Source organism: Periplaneta americana, chromosome 16 (genome assembly GCF_040183065.1).
Source record: "Periplaneta americana isolate PAMFEO1 chromosome 16, P.americana_PAMFEO1_priV1, whole genome shotgun sequence".
Lineage (NCBI taxonomy): Eukaryota > Metazoa > Arthropoda > Insecta > Blattodea > Blattidae > Periplaneta > Periplaneta americana.
In genome coordinates, this window is record NC_091132.1 from 50,226,844 (window position 1) to 50,246,759 (window position 19,916).

Below are 19,916 nucleotides of genomic sequence, written 5' to 3' on the forward strand. Positions count from 1 at the left end.
GAAGGAAAGGTGGCCAGAAAAATGTTTCGGGGCACAGGGAAGATATCAAATGATAGACAACATTACGATATATGGATCGTTTGCGGAGACTAAGAGGAAGACGGAAGAGAGGTAAGGCTGGAGAATGCTGGGTATTCAGTGAAGAATCTGCCCTTGGGGAGAAGGCTATGAATAAATTAAGTTTTAACTTCTGCACAATGTGCAACCACAAGAAAATTGTGTTGTTTAGTCAACTGTCCGAAGACAAATCTGAACCTCACAAGTGATACCAAGAAGGCACCACTTATGAGGCAACTAGGCCAGGAAATAATGGGGTAGGATAGTCAGTTTCTTTTCCCTCCATTGCGTACATCGCCGACTAGCTACATATTACACTAGTCAGACTTCAGAACGAGAAAATTATGAAGCACTTAATGTGTACCTTCCTTATACCGTATCTATAACTTACAGGGTCAATAATTCTACCTCTAGAGCTAGTTAAGTGAGTAGATTTTAATCATAATCATCTTGTTAGTTAGTTAGTGGGGTTTGAAAAAGGGCGCGTCAGTTACTATGGCTATTTGCGCCCTTATCTAAAATCCTTCTCAAAATAGAAACACAATACAATAACCAGAATGCTTAAAAGAACTAAAAAGTGTTGTCACGGTTAAAACGAGGTACACAAATGCAATTTCAAAAATGTGATGCATAAAAACATAAAAGTGAGCAGTTCTCAGACCCTAGCCAGTATTTAAAAAGAAACAACAAAAAAATAAAGCAAATGCCACTCGACGTAAATTATCTGGCGCATTTTTAAAATGCTCGGATGTAAAAGGTCCGAATGACAAGTTTGTTAAAAATCATATACTAAACAAATGTAACCTCCGGATGTAAAGGATCCGGAGGATAAGTAAAAACGGGTCATTAAAAACTAAAACACCCTGTCAAGTCCTGTATTCGATAAAAGATCTCAGAACTGCATTTGTACAATTAAAATCATTTCCAAGAGCGTCGCGTAGAGTCGGCCGAATTCCATATTGCCGACGGATACGGTCATATTTTCTACAATGCAATAAAAAATGTTCCACCGTAAGTGGAACATGGCATATATCACACTCCGGCTGAGGTTCGCCACGTAGGAGATGGCTATGTGTCAGATAACAGTGGCCAATCCTCAACCGGGTGAGTAAAACTTCTTTGTGTCGTGACGCTCTTGTGGACGAATCCCAAACTCTAACAGTATTCTTTATTCTTCCTAACTTATTTACCTCTTGTGCAGACCATTCTCCTTCCCATTGCCACCATATTGTATGTTTCAGGTAATTCTGAATATCTTGCCACCTCTCACGCCAATACATCTCAGACCCATTCATAACACCATCCCTTACTGCAGCATCCGCTGCCTCGTTACCAAGAATGCCAACATGACCTGGAGTCCACACTACTCCAATCTCATAATCAAAGGTTCTCAACACAAGCGGATCATCAGAATTGAAACGCTGCAGGGACAATCTCTCTCGAGAAAGGAAACAATTCGTAAGGCCTGATCTCTGCTTGAATAGAATGAAATATGTATAATGATCTTAACTTAAAGCTCAACATTCAGTTATGCGTGACGCAATAGACAGTAAACTCTGCAGTATTTAAATTTGTTACAGTTCATGAAATGCGTATACACTGACTGATGATTCACGCTGCACTGTTTTCACGCCCCGCAGTGCAAGGAGGTGGACTTCACTCAGTATTTAGCACGTTGCCTCCAAACAATGCAGACAAGCTCGGTCAAAGGTCTCTTACGTCATTGCAGGCCAACACCTTATGGTCAACCACATTTCAGCCCGCACTGGAGGCGAGAAGTGAATTAAATCGAGTTTGATTTGCGTTGCAAACACAAGCTACAAACAGAACACTAGGAGTGGCTATAAGCAAAGAAAGAACTCACCAAGAAAATAGAGACTTTTCGAATAGTCATGGCATGACATTTTTAGTAAGGGAATCCAATGATTTAAAACATTTCAGAATCGGTTGATTTGTGGGTATCGCAATTAGACCCCTAAGCAGAGAACTTTGAATAAAATATTGCACACACACTCATATGAAATAAAACAAGCAGAAACAAAGGGAATTAAATAAACATTTCAAATATAATAACATGATTTCATACGCTGTTTAAAAGCATGCCTACCTACAAATAAAATTGAAGCCGAGAATCACGATTTATTACGTACCGGTGTCAGAAATCTTCCAAAAATATATTATCGTCGAAATATGATATATTAAGAATATTTCACTGCACTTTATATAAGAACAAATATTAGAAAGAAGATAATTTATTTGCTTTATTTTAAATGTTTTACTTACTTTTAAATTTGAATGAAAATAGATTAAAACTTCTCGGATGCTATTCATAGACATTTCGCAGCACGCGCTACGAGCGTAGTGTAATATGTAGCTAGTTGGCGATGTATGCAATGGAGGGGGGAATGAATTGGCCATCCACTGGTTACTTGTACAGAATTCAAATCATATCCTATCGCTAACACTGGTTTATGAATACGAAAAACGCTGATCATCCACCGGAAGCCCGCGCTAAAAATGTCTATGAATACGCCCTAAGTGTTGAACTGCGTTTAATAGAAAACTTTATGAATGAAGATATGAAAAATAAATCCATCAACTGAAATTAATTTCAATAAAGTCTGAATTATCCTCTGACTGAGGTTCTGACTGATATGTACATCTATTATCAGGCAATACATCTCAGTTTACGATATGCGTCAGAGGAAGAACAATTATTTGTATGCATCTGAAGTCTGACTAGTGTAATATGTAGCTAGTTGGCGATGTATGCAATGGAGGGGGGAATGAATTGGCCATCCTACCCCATTATCTCCTTCCCTAATTGTCCATAAGTAGTGTCTTCTTGGTATCACTTGTGAGGTTTAGACCTGTCTTCGGATAGTTGACTAAACACAACAAAGCCTGAATTAATATTATGTTTAGTCTACTATTTTAGGAATGAATATTAAATAACAAGTTTTCATTGAAATTATGTTAATAATACATATTTTATAAAGTTAAATAGAACAAGCGATTTGGCTCAGACGGTAGTGTTTGAGACTCGTATTCGGGAGGTCCCGGGTTTAAACCCCGTGGCAGAACAATATGATTGGATATTTTCATGGTTTGCCTCACTCACAAAGGCAAATGCCGGATTGGAAATTTACGTATCATGATTCATCACCGCCTCAATCATCAATATCATAAATATTAATCTAAATCAGTTACATGAACATAAGCCATCTACAACACACAATAGAAACAGGAACTCAACAATAGTAACAATGGCCTACTGTTATACTCACAGATCCTATACATGTGATATGACCACAGATGTAAAAGCGTGTACAAATAAACTTAACAAAACAAAGTTAAATGGATAAGTATTAATTATTGATATTATGCATAGCTTTAAATTTAAATATTATAAAGTTATTTTTATTTTAACTGAAGTTTAAGAGTAAGAAACCTACTGTAGAATGACTCTTGTCTGTAGTGTGCCTTATTTGTTACGATTGTGAGCAGAGTCTGTACTGAAGGACATGTGCCGTATTGTATTATCCAATGTTGTAGACTAAGAAAACGGTCTTTAATTATAACATCAATTTAAACAATGTTCAATTTTATAAATTTATGTAGATTTTAAAATTGCAGTTGAAATCATGCGCAGCTCTTCTGTTCAATTTTAATAATGGAAAATTATGACAACTTTTCAATTGAAATTTTGTATGTCTCAATTACGTTCAATTTTATCAACAGAGATATATGGAGGCTTTAAAGTTGAAAATGTTCACATTTGCTAAATTAAAATATTTTGAATACTGTAGTTGAATAATAGTTATAATGAATAACAATAAATCTTTAATGAATGAAAGTGTATTAACATGTCCCAATTGATATTGTGTACAGTTCTAAATTTAAATTATGTCTAAAGACCAATTTTGTGAATGGAGGTTGTCGAAAATGTCTTGGTAAAAATTGTTCGCAGCTTCAAATTAAAATAATATTAAATAGAAGCAATTACAAAAGTGGAGCGTCTTAAAAATGTTTCTATCAAAATTACATCCAGTGAGTCTATTTTGTAAATTATTTTAGTTAAAAATATCTATTGGATTTATATACTATACATCTTTCAAATGAAATAATGTGCATTTATACAAATTTGTGCTATACAAACAAATGGAATAGAAGAGGTACCGAAACAAAAACTAAGGAAGAAAAATAATGGATGGAAATAAACAAGGAAAAAAGAAGGAGAAGCCAAAAGAAACGACGATGAAAACAAATGGAAAAAGAAAAGGAAAGAAAGAAAGAAAAATTTGGATAAACTTGATCCCTGGGGTAAACTTGGCAACAAGAACAAAAATTTGAATCTTGATATCAGATGCAATGATTATATTTTTGAAGTTCATTATTTTTCCTCAATTTCTTAAGTATTTTTTATAATTGTAAATTACAATTAGGGCTGGCATCATGATTTAATTTTTTTTCTGTGGTCAAGTTTACCCCGGTTTATGGTAAATAAAAAAGTGTGTAATAAAAATTATATTGTCATAAACATTAAAACTAAGTCAACGCTAAGTGAAGGCTTTCTTGCTCTCAAAATAAAATCACAAAATCAAGATTACAACCACTTGAATTGTCACGTATTTCGAAACCCCAACCTCAAGCATTCTTCCACTTCAGTCATAAATAAGGAAGTTGCCGTCAGACGTTTACGATATCCGGAAAATTTGCACGTATTAGTGACCCTCCCTGAAATCATGGCCTTCAATTTCTTCCGCGTAACCAGTCATTTGGAATTACAAGCTTCAACTGTGACATTAAATCACATGCGTCTTTGTCGTAGGATTCACATCACACAGTCATTTATTAATACTGTTGAGATATCTACGAAACAGATGTTGGGAACATATCTACGCATGTTATTGTAATTGTTATTATTGTTCATAATATTATACATAATATCACCATCACTATTATCATTATAATTCACAGAGTTTTACATTATTAATGTAACAATTTAAAAACTACTGTATATTTTAGGTATACTATTAACATGCCTATTACTACCACTAGGCCTACTGCTATGCGTGTACCGGGATTCGAAGCTAGACCCTAAATGTTAAAAGCGTTTAAGAACGTCGTCCTAGTCCGTAATTTTTTTATTCTAGTAGGTTATTTTACGACGCTTTATCAACAGCTTAGGTTATTTAGCGTCTGAATGAGATGAAGGTGATAATGCCGGTGATATGAGTCCGGGGTCCAACACCGAAAGTTACCCAGCATTTGCTCATATTGAGGGAAACCCCGGAAAAACCTCAATCAGGTAATTTGCCCCGACCGGGAATCGAACCCGGGCCACCTGGTTTCCTGGCTAGACGCGCTAACCGTTACTCCACAGGCGTGGACCCTAGTCCGTAATAATGAGGAACTGATTGACTCAGTAACGGAAAGGAATCCATATACAAATACAGCATTAAATTATTATAACTCAGTGTAGTTTTCAAAGACCAAGTACAGTAGTGGCAAGAAAAACCGGACCGACCCTTGTATCCGATTTCAGAGTCACAGATTCAAATTTTGCTAGTCACAAAACACATCCATCTTGTATAATTAATTGTGACAGTGAAATTTATTGAATTTGTTGGAATCTAACCGTCTTTTGTTTCCTTCAGTGCCTCAAACTTACAGAAGAAAAAAACTTTGAGAGTTTTATTTTCATCTGGCATCAATATTACATTTCTACCTCTATTCGGCAAAGATAACTGCGTATTTTTACATTAAATAGCAGTACATACCTCTGGCTTCACTATCCATATTGAAATCACCACAGTTTGACACAATACACAGCAAAGAATTCTTTTGTATCAGCTACAAGGGTCGGTCCGGTTTTTTGCCACTACCATACATTGTCTAATGCATATGGCCTAACCTATAAGTAACAACATAAAATAACCGTAAGTAATGTCATCAATGTCAGGAGGTTATTCTTTGAGATATTTCAAACAACAATTTCGCTCGTTTTTGCTTCCTTTCCGACATAAAAATTGTTTTATATGAAACATTTCATAGCGTGTTTTGTTAAAGCCATTGATTTAATTCCCAATATGCTCAGTCAATTTAAGACAGCAGTGTAATATGTTAAATAAATGGTTGAAAGAATTTTAATTGTGTCTTTAAATATGCAGAAATTTGATCCGAACAAATGTAACTTTTCGTTCTGCAAAGGAATTTTACAATGTTACACTTGTTCGGATCAAATTTCTGCACATTTAAAGGACAAAACTAAAATTCTTTTAATCATTTATTATCGTAATACACTGTCCTCTTAAACTGACTGAGCATATTTGGAATTAAATCTGTGGCTTTCACAAAACACGCTATGAAATGTTTCATATAAAACAATTTTTATCTCAGAAAGGAAGCAATATTGTATTAAACGTTTTTGTATAAAATATCTCAAAGAATAACCCACTGAAATTAATGGCATTACTTATAGTTCACCCTGTATATTTTCTGCGCTTAATAAAACATATAATATTGTTTAGCAAACTGTCCGAAGACAGGTCTGAACCTCATAAGTGATACCAATTCCTTTCCCCCTCCATTGCATACATCGCCGATTAACTACATAATATTACAGTAATCACTAATCAGAATTCAGATGAATACAATTGTTTTTCCTCTGACACATATTGTCAAATGAGATGTACTGCCTGAGAATAGATGTGTAGCTGTCAAAAAAAATGGCCGGACTCGTGAACAGCGAATATTTTCTAAGTTCGCTTCTAATAACGGTAATGTTACAAGACGCATGCGCTTATAGAAGCAGTTTCGGAACTAAGATGTTTAAGCAGGAGTCATTTATATCTGCGCCTCGTGAAGCAGTAGTAATGAAGAATTGAATTAAAGTCATTTTAACATTCGTATTTCTTGTGAAATCTGAAGGATAAATCAGGTAAAAATGTTTAAATCACGGCCATCTGGTCGTCACTAGTAGCTTTTGTTTTCCAAATAATTGATAATAGTTTCAATTGTCTCTAAAAGCATTCTCTTTTTTTTTTTTTACTGAAAGAGATGTTTAAAAGTTGGCATTTAAAAATTCTCTTTGTCTCTGAATTGCCTCTGCAGTTGAAAATGAATGTTAAGCAACCACGACTATGGTGGCACTGATTATAAAAGCATTCTACTTGTTGGTCTGACTCACTTGGACACGTTATAGTCGACTCGGTGTCGAATTTCACGCACATCAGTCTGAGAGCAGGTCCGGGTCGCGAGAATTCAGTCCATTCATCTTTCCTGCACTGCCATCCATCACAGAATCCAGTAGAGATAAGGACGAATGACGGACAAGTTTTGTGTTTGAGCCGGACATAACCTGTGCCATATCCCTTGCATCTGTCATGCAGGTAATTGCAGTTTCCCTGATAAGAATCCTGCAAGTGGCTTGCACTACCACTCGGGCCCTTGCATCAACAAGTATGTAGAAGACACTACGTATGAAGTATGTATATGACGTTGAATCAGCAGGTTTTTGGTGAACTTGTACTGACATTACACACAAATTACCTGAGCTGAAAATCCCACCTACGGTGACTGAAGATTTCTTACCAGAAATTACAAAAAAGAAGTTCGTTCCTGGGCAGGTAACTTACTGCAGGACTCGTGATGTAAAGGACAGTCATAAGACAAATGTTGACTCCATAATTATACAGGTTGAATTTAAATTCGACCGACAAACTGTGTTCTTTTTATTGTGTTATTTTACGACGTTGTATCAACAGCTAGGTTACAAACTGTGTTGACTGATAGGAGACATCATCTGAAGTATTTTGACATAGTAAACCACATGCCGTAAATCCTTTGTTTCTTAGCAACAGGACGGGAAAGTGTGGAGGGAAGAATTTGATAATAAAATTCCTTCCTGTAGGACCTATGTGCACGCACTGCTCCTCAACTCTGTTCATAACGCAAGGTACTTGATTTAAAATGTGGAATTAAGACAAGGCTGTGGACTATCCCAAACTGTTTTTAATGTGCCTATGGACCAAATAATCAAATTATGGAAACAATCAAATCCAAGAATAAACATACAATAGCCAGGATGATGCTCTACGCAGATAATATTTCATTTAGTCTAATTGAAAATAATGTTCAATATTTTCTAAGATCTTAAATGACATAGTTAAACCACATGATATAAGCGTACACATTTCCATTAAAAGACTAAGAGTATGGCTTTGTAACGAGATAAGAGAGTGAATACAGTATTAAAATACTATAGTCTATAGTTGAACAAGAACAACCTTTAAATACTTGGAGGTCTAGATTAAATTATCACTTTCTCACTTTTACTGAATATATTTCTTCCTGCAGTTCTATCAACCGTCACATTAACTTACAGACACGTAACACTTAAAATGAAGAACATGGCATTTGCTTACCATCGCAGAGTGATTGATTCGAACCTGAAGATCGGCAGTAGCTTTTCTGCGGAGTCTTGCATTGAGGCACTAGAGCAGTACACCTGTTGGAGGAAATGGATATGTATTAAATCTAGTCCTTAAAATGTGTGATGAAAAAGAAGAGGACAAAGGAAGCAGGGAGTCTGTAGAGGTATGCAATGAAACTAACTAACCTCCACAAAACAAACAAAACCTAAGCTAACGATACTGTAACTAACCTAAGAAAATCAATACTAACCGAAAGAAAGTAAAATTCTGTGATGTTTGGGTAAAGAGAGATAAGTCATAAAAATGAGTTTGGAGAAAAATGAGAATTAAACTTCGAACCCTTATTGCAAATAATTTTCTACATAAATCAAGCACATCAACTGATGGTATTCTTTGATTTTTGCACATTCATTTGTATAATCTAACTTGTGTGTTCATTTTATTTATTAGGTTATTTTAAGACGCTTTATTAACAGCTTAGGTTATTTAGCGTCTGAATGAGATGAAGGTGAATATACCGGTGAAATGGGTCCGGGGTCCAAAACCGAAAGTTACCCAGCATTTGCTCATATTGGATTGAGGGAAAACCCCTGAAAAAACCTCAACCAGGTAACTTGCCCCGACCGGGAATCGAACCCGGGCCACCTGGTTTCGCGGCTAGACGCTCTAACCGTTACTCCACAGGTGTGGACTTGTGTGTTCATCTGGGAAACAAAATTTCATCTGCACAAAAAAAATTACTCATCCCCCTTTATCCGAACACCACAGAATTATTCAGAAAAAAAAAAAAACAAAACATAACCTAAACAAACTGAAAATTATGTAAAGAAATTTAAACTAGCCTATGAAAACCAAGTCAAAACATAACAGAATAATTCAGGCGTTTCTGCCAATAATAGTACACCATTGTGCATTAGGGATTTGTTGCATAAATTCCCACATTTGCTATTAAACAAATTCTCCGTTGTTTGATTTTCAGTCATAATATTGTTTGGGCGACGGTAATCGATGGCCGGAAATTCCTTGCATGTAAAGCTAGCTGTGGAAAAACAAAAACTAAGTACTCCCTGTTTTTGTTCTAGAAAATAGTGCAGGATCTTCACAAGGTTTCGGACAATGAAGAATATCACTTCGAAACTAGTCAGCCAGGTAAAATCCTCATATTAACACAGTAAAGAAGTTACAAAGTTAATAAGTGATTTATACAGGTTGTTTAAAAAATACGGGGCATAATTTCAGGTATGTATTTCCCACATGTAGACAGTCAAAATAGTTCATTACAACATGTGTCCGGAAATGCTTTATTTCCGAGTTATGGCCTTCACAACATTGAAATTCACCGGAACGTTTTTCTTTCCGCAGGTCGTTGCCGTCAAAGGAGACATTAAGAGGGCACTCTGACAGTTCATTCCGAGGCGAAGGTTGCGCTGGCTCGTCGTTTGTACCAGGAGAGGTACCCACAGCGACAATGTCCAGATCGGAAGACATTTGTACGTCTCCATTACCGTCTGTGCGAGTATGGAAAATTTAACTCTTCTGGTTTGGGAAGGGGACGACCAAGATCTACAACTCCAGAAGTACAGGAGGAGGTTCTGGAGGCTGTGAACATGACTCCTTCTATCAGCACACGAAGGGTAGCGTTGCAAGTCAATGTTCCTCATACGACTGTCTGGAGATTGTTGAAAGAGTATAAATTGTATCCTTCTCATTTGCAACGTGTACAGGCCCTGTCACCAGCAGATTACCCTGCACGAGTTAGGTTCTGTCAGTGGTTCTTGCAGCAGTGTGGTGTAAATCCGAACTTTCCTGCCTTAGTATTATTTACAGATGAAACACAGTTCACACGAGATGGCATAACAAATTTCCACAATCAGCATGTATGGGCGTATGAAAACCCACGTGCAACTGTTCCATCTCATCACCAGGTGCGGTTCTCCCTCAACATGTGGGCCGGTATCATTGGTGATCGATTAGTTGGACCCCATGTACTTGTAAACAGACTTAGGGGGCAGGCGTACACAAACTTCCTGGAAAACACCATACCTCATGTTTTAGAAGACACTCCACTGATCAATTGTCAACACATTCACTTCTTGCATGATGGCGCTTCTGCACACTTCAGTCGTACGGCTCGCCGGTACTTGGATCGAAAGTTCCCTGATCGATGGATAGGTAGAGGTGGCGCAAATGCTTGGCCTCCACGCTCACCTGATGTGAACCCTCTCGATTTCTACTTGTGGGGCTATTTAAAATCATTGGTTTATTCGTCTCCGGTGCCTGATTTGGAATCCCTTCGGAATCGAATTGTGGCATGTTCTGAGGACATACGTAATACTCCTGGAGTTTGGGATCGTGTTCGCAGGTCAATGAGACATCGATGTGAGGTCTGTATTCAAGCAGGAGGTGGACATTTTGAACATGTTCTGTAATGACAACGACCTGCGGAAAGAAAAACGTTCCGGTGAATTTCAATGTTGTGAAGGCCATAACTCAGAATTGAAGCATTTCCGGACACATGTTGTAATGAACTATTTTGATTGTCTACATGTGGGAAATACATACCTGAAATTATGCCATATTTTTGATACACCTTGTATAATAGTTAAAAGTGTATATAGAAAAATGAAGAACATACATTTTAGTTACATTCTGTACAAATGTTAGTTTTCATGATGAATATAACGAACAAATCGGCCTAAACAATATTGTGATATCTTAAAATTGAAAAATGTGAATAATGTACAAGTTTTCATTGCAAGTTGAACACTTCCGGATTCGTACACTGCTTTCTACGATATCATAAACAGGAAGGAGAGAATTACTATTTAGATCTGCGTGTTAAGTTCTCTGAGAATTATCTAATTTTATTCAGAGTTTCTTCTATGCATTTGCATGACAACAACTCGCTATTCAGTTGCCCGTGTACGTAATTATTTCCGAGTATTGTTACACTGTCCAACGTATTGACAGTTCATTAAACATGCAAGATCAATCAAACTGATAGAACAGCAGTGAGAAATGTTATTCAGATTGCTGTCGGAACTGAAAACAATAATTCTCGCGTGTTTCACCAAGGGGGCTGACTGTGAAATGCTCTTCAGTTGTCAATATAACACAATGATAAGGAAACAATCTAGTCTTACAGAATTCGCGTGCGAACTTCAATTTACATCATGATTTCTCAACTTAATACCTACCTTACTTACTTACTGGCTTTTAAGGAACCCGGAGGTTCACTGCCGCCCTCACATAAGCCCGCCATAGGTCCCTATCCTGAGCAAGATCAATCCAGTCTCTATCATCATATCTCACTTCCCTCAAATCCATTTTAATATTATCTTCCCATATACGTCTCGGTCTCCCCAAACGTCTTCTTCCCTCTGGCCTCCCAACTAACACCCTATATGCATTTCTGGATTAGCCCATACGTGCTACATGCCCTGCCCATCTCAAACGTCTGGATTTAATGTTCCTAATTATGTCAGGTGAAGAATACAATGCTTGCAGTTCTGTGTTGTGTAACTTTCTCCATTCTCCTGTAACTTCATCCCTCTTAGCCCCAGATATTTTCCTAAGCACCTTATTCTCAAACACCCTTAACCTATGTTCCTCTCTCAAAGTGACAGTCCAAGTTTCACAACCATAAAGAACAACCGGTAATATAACTGTTTTATAAATTCTAACTTTCAGATTTTTTGACAACAGTCTGGATGATAAAAGCTTCTCAATCGAATAATAACACGCATTTCCCATATTTATTCTGTGTTTTTAATTTCCTCCCGAGTATCATTTATATTTGTTACTGTTGCTCCCAGATATTTCCACTTCTCCATCTCTTCAAAAGATAATTTTCCATTTTTTATATTTCCATTTCGTACAATATTCTGGTCACGAGACATAATCATATACTTTGTCTTTTCGGGATTTACTTCCAAACCTATCTCTTTATTTGCTTCCAGTAAAATTCCCGTGTTTTCCCTAATCGTTTGTGGATTTTCTCGTAACATATTCACGTCATCCGCATAGATAAGAAGCTGATGTAAACCGTTCAATTCCAAACCCTCTCTGTTATCCTGGACTTTCCCAATGGCATACTCTAGAGCAAAGTTAAAAAGTAAAGGTGATAGTTCATCTCCTTGTTTTAGGCCACAGTGAATTGGAAACGCATCTGACAGAAACTGACCTATACGGACTGTGCTATGCGTTTCACTGAGACACATTTTAATTAATCGAACTAGTTTCTTGGGAATACCAAATTCAATAAGAATAGCATATAAAACTTCTCTCTTAACCGAGTTATATGCCTTTTTGAAATCTATGAATAACTGATACACTTAATACCTATTGTAGGTATTTATGTCTAGAATAGCTAAATAGTGTGAGATAGATAAGCATCGTCATTCCATCAGTTATCTTCCATCATTAGAGATGGTAGATTGTCACAATAACGATAAATTCAAAGTGTGCCAAAATACTGTCAAAATAAGTAATTTTATATTGTATAAAAGCATGTTAACTGTATTATGGACACTTGCATCAACGTCGGTTAGTGTAACCACCGGTTAAAATTGCCATCTATCCTCTGGTTAAGTATGTTTACGATGCATATAACTCGGTTAAGAGTTAAACAGGAGATTAACAGGCCATATTCAAACGGTTAAAGGAGATAACTAGTCATTATTAGGCCTAGTAAAAGAAAATGGCGGTCAGATCTACAGCTGATTATTTCGGAGACTATTAGTATTATATTTGGATGGTGAGCATGAAGTTTTATTAGCTGAAAGGGAATTATTACGAGGAATTAGGTGACAGAAAATTTCAGAAGACATTTTGTTTATCAAAAACTATCGTGTTCTTTATGCTGCAACAAATTGACCACCTACAAACAGTCCTACTTCTCCCATGAATCTGCTGTTTACATTACCATGCTATGCAACTGATACTTTAATAAGGATAACTAGAGCATCTCTTTTTCTACATCGCAGACTGAACGAAGAGAGGTTGTGGATGGACCTTAGGATATTGAGGCCCTAAATTGTAGTCGAAAACATTCTTCATCCGTTTTCTTTATGGATATTCCATCTTTTCTTTTAATGTAACATATTGTGACAGCGACGTGAGATTCGAACTCACGACCAGCGTCCCGCAAGAGAGAAGATCGCGCGGAGCACTTGGGATGGCGCGCGGCGGAGAGGGGAAAAGGGCCAACGCGGCGAGAGAGTGGAGCGAGAGTGCGCGCGCATCTGGTGCTGGTAGAGAGGAGAGGGCTCTGGATTTCTCTGGAGAGCCATCTCTAGAGACGCTTGGAACCTTCGAGGCTACGTCGCTGTAGTTATAAATTACGGTCGCGAAGGAACGACAGAGTTTCCAGTTTTCAGTTATTCCGTCAGTGAGTAAGCCAGAGCAAGCAAGCCAGAGTTCGACTCGAGTGTGCGTCCGCATCTGCGTCAGCATCCGAAGGCCTGAGTTCGAGTGCAGTGGACCGCAGTTGGAGGGACCCGAGTTCGAGTACAGTGAACTGTCTCTGAAGGTCTGTGGTTCGAGATACTGTGAACTCGAGTGACTGAGATAGAAGAACTGTGAACTGAGAACTGGCAGTTCTGATTTGTAAATAGTGCTTTGTAAATATTAGTTAAGATTAACAGTTCATTGTTGTGCGTAATAATCCAAGTAAACTGTCATTGTCGTCGGTGGAGTGCTATAACGAATACTTTGTTGAGTGAAGATCCAATTGTTGACGAGAGCGTTTAAGGTGAATTGTGGAAAGGAATTATTGTTGTGACGAATAAATTACATTGTGTTACTAATAAAACTCACAATATTAAGGATTCCCCATATTTAAATCTAGTAACGAAACCTATAAATAATTCAGATTCACACTGTGATATAATCATTTTCGTTTTTAATGTTCTATTTTGTACGATTCTAACCTAACACTACTGAAAAACAGATAAATGCAACCCGTAAACGTAATAGCACCCAAAGGCAAACAAATTCAATGCGAAAATATAGAATATGCTCGTTTCGATGTAGAACAGAGTAAGTGGAGTCGTTTTTAAATGTTGACTACTATCTTTGCAGAGGTATGAATTGCGTATTGTCGACGGACACGGTCAATATTTCCTGCAATACAATAGGCCTTCATGTCCGACCGTAATTGGTACACGACATATCTCACACTCCGGTTGAGGCTCGCAACGTAGGAGATGGCCATGTGTCACACGACAGTGGCCAATCCTCAACCGGTAATATTTTAACGGTAATTGCACGTTGTGTAGATTAGTAATATACGTTACAAAAGCGGTATGTTGACGTTTTCATGGTCGAGGAAAAGATTGAAAAAGCGAAACGTAGTTGAGCTTTTTTAATTTCCGAGAACATGAAAACAAACATACCGCTAGTGTATCGTACATTATTTTGTGCGAAGATCGTTTATTACATACTGAAAGAAAAATTTCTAATTCGTTGCAATGAAATCTCCATGTTGGTTTCTGTTTAATGACGGCAACTTCGGAAAACCAAAATATCTTTCTTCAGCATTGTTGCTATAAAATTTTTTCTGTGTTTACTATACTCCAGCAGGCCGTGATATACGTCTGTCTTTTTTTTTCCCCAGTCTATAAATGCGAACTTAAAACAAACGGTAAGGTTATGTAATGATTTATTTTTCATTTTAATATTTTAACAATATTATTTATATAACATATTGCAGTAATAACATCGGCATCTGGAATCTTGTTTATTTTTTCACTGCTTCCTTAATGTTACTTGTATCAGGAATGCAATAAGTTTCGTGGAGTAGTAGACTTTACTTAATTTTTGCAAATATTTAAAAACAATAATTAACATTGCAATTTAGGTGAAATTGCAGTGGTAAGTTTCCAATTTATAATTATTACTATGTTAAACGTCTCTAAAAATAATATGTTAAAAGCCTAAAGCAGTAAAATGAATGTCGCGCTTAAGCGGTAAGAAGAGGGAAATTGTTATGTGTGTTACGTTGGGAATACTGAATGTGGTATTTCACACTTACCGCGTATTGGTTCTGTGAGGAAAACAAGCAAATACGCACGATCTCGCGCAAAATATTTTTGACACTGTTTGTAGTTTGACTACTACTGCTGCTGCTGCTGCTGCTACTAGTAGTATTACTATTATGGTAGTTACAGTCCTGGTGTTGTGGAAGAGAAGGCTTGATGAATGAATGAATGAATGAATGAATGAATGAATGAATGAATGAATGAATGAATGAATGAAGGAATGAATGAATGAATAAATAAATAAATAAAGAAATAGATAAATAAACAAAGAAAGAAACAAATAAATAAATAAAATAAATAAATAGTCACTCATCTCTGAAATCAACGATTTTCCCATTTGAAGGTACTCATTTTTACATTTCGAGGTACTGATTTCCATACTTCCTAGTCACCGAAAAATTCCAATCACTACATATCGTCAAAATCCGGATCATAATGATGAGGAATGTCACACATTTCAACGTTAGCAATGGTACCTGTTATCAATGATAAATATCAGTAGCAAAATAAGGAAATGCCAGAATTCAAGATTAGGACATTTTTATGCCTAAAGTTGCTTTTACTTCGTTCTGGAGGAGATAAATCTTAATTATATATCAACATTCAGCAAATACTTCTGTTCCTACGGTGCTTATTCAGGAACTGGAGCAATGAATTAGCTTATATCTGCCTCGAGATCTTAATGGAACACGATGCTCACTACATCAAGATTAGAAACTAAAATATTGCCATATTTTTTACAAGTAGACACTGTATCTTATAATTTCCGTCATATTCAGAAAATTTATTATCCAGTTTCCCATTTAAATTGTAATTTAAATTTTGTTACAAACTCGCCACGTTCCAGGATGGCTCCTATATGAACAACGTTATTTAATTTGTTCGCCATAATTATTAATAAAATTATGCTTCAAGAAACTTGAAATAAAGGAGAAACATTGTAGGCTACTAGAGAACGAGATACCATTGCCAGGTATTTCGTGACGCAGTATAGTAAGTACGATACATAGCGATATTATCACATTTATTTAAGATTATCTAGAAATACAGAGTGTCCGGCAAAAACAGGTTTCGCTCAGGTAAGTGCTGTCTGCATTTTACTGTTACAGATCGAACGAGACTGCCGAGAAAACAGTGTGTATATTTTCCTTCGTTCGAACGTGGGAAGGTTTCGAGTTGCGTAGTATGGACAGTAGGTCAGATTAAAGGGACGTTAAATCATTAGTATACAGCTGACTGCCGTTATATCACGAGGAAGATTTCATGGACGATCGACATCTCGTATCCTGTAGAGCCTTCACAGCAGAAGAAAATATAATATGCAATATTGGAAATCTAAATCGCTAATGGTTTCATTACTAAACGCGATTCCACGTTAGAAACTAACCAACCAATGTATTTCAACCTCCTCATAGATTATAATGACCTCTTCCAAGTAGATTATGTATACAAGGTGCAATAAGTATATTTTAGAACTGCACTGGTATTTATTGCACCGTTAAACATACATGCGCGTGTCACTGAAGATCATTGCTTTCATGTCTGTTAAGTCAGTCTATCAAACAGCGTCAGATTATCTTTAAGAACGAGCTTCTAAACGTGATTTTGTGAGAACATGTCAAGGAACTATTGCTATTTTTCCTGGAATCTCTTCGTATACGCCATATGGCTCGTCTTCTACTCTGCCTTTAAAGTGATGCATTTAGTATAGATTCAAAGCGTTTCCCTGGTTCTAGATAACATCTCCGTTTCCTATGTCCTGTGTGTTGCCCATATTCTGGGCAGTTCGGAAACTTATTGATTGCCCCTTGTACGTGCTGACTTCCCTTGTGTATAGAAAATAATATGCAAATATTGGAAAGCAAGCTCACTAATGGCTTCATTGCTAAAAGCGATTCTACGTTAGAAACCAACTAACCAATATACTGCAATCTACTCGTGGATTATAATTATCTCTTCCAAGTAGATTATGAGTATATGCTGACTTCCCTTGTGTGTAGGAATGGATTCGTATAAAATGCCATTTTATTTTCATCGTAACCGTTGAACAAAATCCTTTCATTTTTTCTATTAGTGTATAGGTCGAATATAACATCTATGCTTTAAAATTTTTATGACACAAAAATTCATATTCAATGGATATTGTCACATACTGGAATTTTAGGAAACGAAAATGCGGACGAGCAGGAAAGCAAAGGCTGCAAGCTATGTAAACTAAATTCAAAACACGTAAAGTATTTCGAAATCGACTCAAATTAAAAAATATATATAACAAATAGACACAATAATTCTCAAAAACTTAAATGTTACAAATGTCGACACTAATGTGAAACACGAAATAGATAAAATCAAACAGCATCACCAAGATTGAAAATTGGACACACAAAGGTTCCACAAATTCCATTCCAAACTGTACAAAATGTAAAAGAGTGGAATCACCACAGAGACGCCGCCTATTCTACGATATCCACTATTACACTCGTGTGTTGATATATACCAAGCTAGGCGATTCGAGGATTGTATGTTCAATTTACGTAATGGGCCCAGTAACAAGGCAATGTTGAGATAAACAGGTTTTTCTTCAAAACTTCACTGCATATTCTGGTAAAACGAAGACGTCTTTCTGTAGCATTTGGGGCGAGTGGTTGGCTGAGCTGAATTTTGTGAAGGATAAGCTGACAAATCACTTGGTTAAATTGTCCGTGCAGAAGTGTGTGATGCCCATTAACACTAAAAAAGTTTAAGTGAACTCTACTTTGGACTTCTGAGCCTAGGTTGCCCAACTTCATCCGTTTTCGGAATTCATTAGAATATTGGCAATACCTCTCTTGGATAGTAACAATAAAATTGCTAATGGTTTAATACCATTCCACAAAAATATCTCCTGATCAATGTTGAATGCTACCATTTTGCAATCGACTGCCAATTGACTCAAGCTTTCCTACAGGACAGAAATATTACAAATTCACTGAGATCCACAAAACTGCGTCATTACAAAGAAAACAAAAGTGTCACGAGTTCAAAAAATTACCCTGTATAGCCTACTGTACAGAATGAATAAAAACTAAGGTTACAAACTTCAGGAGTTGGTTCCTGACATGAAAAATAACAAAAAAGTTCATATTAACATATGTCCGGAAATGGATATTTTCCAATGTAGATGGCACTGATGACACCAATTTTTGTGTTGCTGATTGTATGATTTGAACTAAGTTGGAAGCACAATGGCCCGTTATTCGTTCCAGGAACAAGCCGAAATAGTATTTCGTTTACGGTCAAGCACTTGGAAACGGTCGAGAGGCCGAACGGATTTACCGAGCCACGTACCCTGACAGACAGCACCATCCAACTCACAAAACCTCGCAGTCATTTTTCGGCGTTTGTGTGAAAATGGGTCCTTTGATAAAGACGAATAACTGAACTTAAATCCTCTTGATTTTCACATGTGGTGGCATCTGAAAAATATTGTGTATGCTGAGCCAGTTCCTGATGTACAAGCCCTTGAACAGCGTGTTCGTGTAGCATGTGAGGATATTCGGCTACAGCTTGGTGTATTCGAAAGAGTGAGGCAATCCATGATGCGACGTGTGAACCCTTGCGTTGCATCCCATGGAAGTTACTTTGAACATCCGTTGTAACCTGGTAATTGCTTTCTTACAGACTCACCATCCATTTCCGGACACACTCGTATACTATGTCGATATGAACTTTTTTTGTTCCTTTTCATGTCAGGAATCACCTCCAGAAGTTCGTCCCCTTATCTTTTATTCATCCTGTATATATTCAACAAATACAATAGTCAATTCAAAAACAGTCCCCTGCGATGGCCGAGTAATGAGACCTTCAGCCTATTACGTAGGCGATCCGTGTTCGAGTCCGGCCTGGGGTTTTTCATTTAAAAATCCATTGTAACAATTGTGGCGGACAAGGTCGCAGTTGGTGTTTTTTCGGGGTTCTCCCGCTTCCTCATTATTAGGCATCTACATAATTCCGTCAACATTTCTCCATTTCGTCATCATTCCACAGCATTCCCTGAACGCCGGGTGGCGAAGCACGGAGGGGGCTGGCCTAGGGACGAATGGGATGGCTTGCTCGAAACGGGTACACAGTAGAGATGAACAACGACCGAGAAAGCAAGACTAACAGCGCCCGCAAAGCCGAAAACCCGCAAGACAATGTATACGTCGCGTAGTTGATGTAGAGACTGCTTGTGTGTGTTTTGAGACGTCGAGATTGATCACTCCCGAAGTCCCGAACGTCAAGCAGCCTTGAATCGCCACAGTTGTTTATACCTGACTGAACTTTTATCTACTTTGGCAACTGTTATATATGTATAAACAATCAAGTAGCCTATTTGAAACATCATCTCTGCCTTTCCGTT

At 37.1% G+C, this 19,916-nt stretch overlaps 1 long non-coding RNA gene across 1 annotated transcript in view; it reads right to left on the minus strand.

Annotated features, from left to right (window-relative positions):
• The window catches only part of LOC138716237 (uncharacterized), a 610,264-nt gene that overhangs the window by 458,331 nt on the left and 132,017 nt on the right, over positions 1-19,916 (minus strand). The window contains exon 4 of the long non-coding RNA XR_011336607.1: positions 8,487-8,569. This is a non-coding gene — a long non-coding RNA (uncharacterized lncRNA). The remainder of the gene's footprint in view (positions 1-8,486; positions 8,570-19,916) is intronic.